This window comes from Rattus rattus, chromosome 5 (assembly GCF_011064425.1).
Source record: "Rattus rattus isolate New Zealand chromosome 5, Rrattus_CSIRO_v1, whole genome shotgun sequence".
Taxonomy (NCBI): domain Eukaryota; kingdom Metazoa; phylum Chordata; class Mammalia; order Rodentia; family Muridae; genus Rattus; species Rattus rattus.
Window position 1 is genome coordinate 11,656,300 of NC_046158.1, and position 3,350 is coordinate 11,659,649.

Sequence of the window (3,350 nt, forward strand, 5' to 3'; positions counted from 1 at the left end):
GTGGTGTTCATCTCCTGCTGTTTCATCACCAATGCCTTCCTCATACCGGCCAACCTGTTCCTTAGCTCCGTGGAGCTCAGTGACCGCTCACTCCCTTGTGTGTCTGCTGGGTAGGGATGGAGGGCTGACCTTGACCTGGGCCCTGTATGGGCCTTTGTCTCGGGGTCCTGGCCTGGTTTGCTCTTTAGTCGAGGTTGGGGTGGAGACGTCATGGCCTGGACACTGGGCATGTTTATTAGAGTCAGAGGGAATAGCCAGTCTCCCTCAATCGGTTTTCAAGTCTCCAATGTGAAGAGCAGCATGGCGTGATGGAGAGGGGAGGGTTCACTGCCCTCGAGAGCCGTCATGACCCTGAGGACTGACTTCACACTGGATGCACTGGTTTTCAAGGGGACAGAAGCAGCACGCAGTCTGCCGAGTGCTGTTCATCTGCCTCCTGCTCTGGTTCCCTGACCTTGCTCTGGCTGTGTCCTGTAACTCGCTGGTAGAGGATGCATCTTCTTTCTTTCTCTCCTCTGTCCTGTAAGTTCTAGGCCTACCTGTCACCTTGTGACCCCAGAAGAGCTGGCTTGATTACCGGGTTATCTCTCTTAGACATGTGGCCCTGCTCCGCTCCACTCTGCTCTGCATCTAGGGCCTTAGAGCATTGGGCAGGACCCCAGTATTTTACATGGGTTCTGGGGTAACTGCACTTCTCTGAGGACTCTGGTGGACATTTTACCAGGATTATTGCTCTAGGATTTCTCCGTAGAAATCACCCATATCTGTCTATTTTTTCTACTTAGTTTCTTCCTGCTTTGTAAAGTTTCTGATCTTTCTAACACTGATCCTTGGTTGTGTTTGAACTTTTTGATGTGGAAAAACTCAAAGCTAGTGGGGCAGTGGTGGTGCGTGTCTTTAATCCCAGAAGGCAGGTAGGTCTCTAACTTCTGAGGCCAGCCTGGGCTGCAGAGTGAGTTCCAGGACAGCCAGGGCTACACAGAGAAAAACCCTGTCTTGAAAAACAAAATAAAAAGCGTATCCCCTACCCCGACCCCAGTGCCTGGGTGATTTGGTACTGGGGCTGTCGGGCTCCAGGCCTCCTGCAAGCTCCCTCCCAACTCAGCTGCATTTCCAGCCCCAAAGTGGTGGACTGACAGTCACACTGAAGGAAAGGGGCCGAGGGCGTCCCACGCTCACGGCCCTGAGTCCCATCCTACTGTGTGTGCATCCAGCACACAGGAGCTGGAGGTGGACTGGGAAGAGAAGGGACCGACAAAGGGCCCGGCATGGCGGCACACATCCTTAGTCCCGGGACCGAATAGACAGGTGGAAATGTGTTGAAGGCCAGTAGTACTACAGGGTGAGATCCTTTCACACAAGAACAAAAAACAGAATCCATAGGTCAGTGTGAGGAAAGGAGTCGTGACAAAGAATCGGAACCTGTCAGAGGGTGGTCAGCCCCCTGTGGGTAGGGAGGAGCTTCTTAGCAGTACTTCGTAAGTCAGATTGCTGTCGAATGAGGCCGATGTGGAATTGCCCTCTGCCTTAGTAAGCAACGCGGAAGGGGATTCAGTCAAACCAGCTCTCTGGACACAGCTCGTCATTGCCCTCTAACCACACCACTGCCTCCTGTCCTCATGTGCCACATTTGGGGTAATGTTAATAGAATCAGTGCCTTCTGGCGTGATGTTTCAAGGTTCATCCATGTTAGAACATGCTAGGAATCTCTGGTTTGTGAGGCAGGGTTTCTCTGTGTAGCCCTGACTGTCCTGGAACTCACTCCAGACCGGGCTGGTCAGATCTACCACCTGCCTCTGCCTGCCGAGTGCCAGAGGTGTGAGCCACCACTGCCCCACGTGTGTAGGTAATTTTTCTGTGGTGTGCGTGTGTACACGTATGTGGGTACCCATGTACACATGTGTGGGTACCCGTGTGAAATCCTGCAGTTGGCTAGCGTCTGCCGTCACTCTCCCTTCTGCCTTCCGCATGCTGACATTGCAGGCACCACCATACTTGTCTGACAAATGCACGGCTGCTGGGGCCAGAACTCTGCTCTGCATACTTGTGAGCCATCTCCCCGCCCGTTAGGACATTTGATGCCAGATGCTTTCTTGTGTACCCAGAACACACTTGTGGTTGATTTCAGTTAGACATTTGAGCTGTTTACTTCCTGACTGCTATAAAATGCTGCGGGGAAGGTTTGCTTCTGTGTTTGTGTGGAAGTCTAGTGAAACTACTAGGTTGTATGTTCAGCTCTTTAGAAACTGTCAAATAACCTGTTATGGTGTTATATTTCTGTAATCTCAGCACAGAGCTAGAAGGATTGAAAGTTCAAGGCCAGTGTTGGCTACATTTAAAACCCTGCCTTAAACAAACATGCAAACAAACCCCAGAACAATGAAAAATGAAAGTGCCCAGCACTGATTATACCATTGTATAATCTGCCAAGAAATTGTTTTTGACTTTTTTTTCTGTGGCAGGATCACTCTGTGGAGCTCTGGTAATCCTATAACTCACTGTGTAGACCAGGTTGGCCTTCAACTCAGAGATCCACCTGCCTCTGCCTCCTGAGCACCAACACACCCAGGTGTGTGTGTGAATGCATGCATGCATTCATGTATGTACGTGTACTCTGTGCATGTCTGGTATGCATGTATGTGTACTATGTGCATGCATTCATGTATGCACATGTACTATGTACATGCCTGGTATGTATGTATGTGTACTATGTGCATGCATTCATGTATGCACATGTACTATGTGCATGCCTGGTATGTATGTATGTGTACTATGTGCATGCATTCATGTATGCACATGTACTATGTGCATGCCTGGTATGTATGTATGTGTACTATGTGCATGCCTGGTATGTGTGTATGTGTACTATGTGCAGCCTCTAAAGCTTTTATTTTTCTGTGTACATGTGTGCACATCTGTATGCAGGTGCCTAGAAAGGCCAAAAGAGGGTATGGGACTCCTGGAGGATGGAGTCAGGCCATTATGACCCACCTAATTTGGGTGCTGGGGACCAGGGTCCGTCCTTTGCAGTGGCAAGAAGTGCTCTTAAAAGCTGAGCCATCTCTCCAGCCCCAGGGAAAACAATGTGGGCCCTGTTTGCCCCTTGTGTTCACTCATGTTTTTATAATACTTAGTCATTTTAAATATTCAGAGAGGGTGCTTTACAACCCCTGCCTTCTGCCTTCATTTTCTTCCTTTGCTTGCTTGTCCCCCACGCCCCCACTTTGAAACAGTCTCAGCCGTGACTGTGGCTGGCCTGAAGCTGTAGAGTAGAGCAGGACGACTTCAGACTGACGGAGCTCCCCTGAGTGCCGAGATTGCAGGCGTGTGGCTAGCCTCCTGCCTGATGG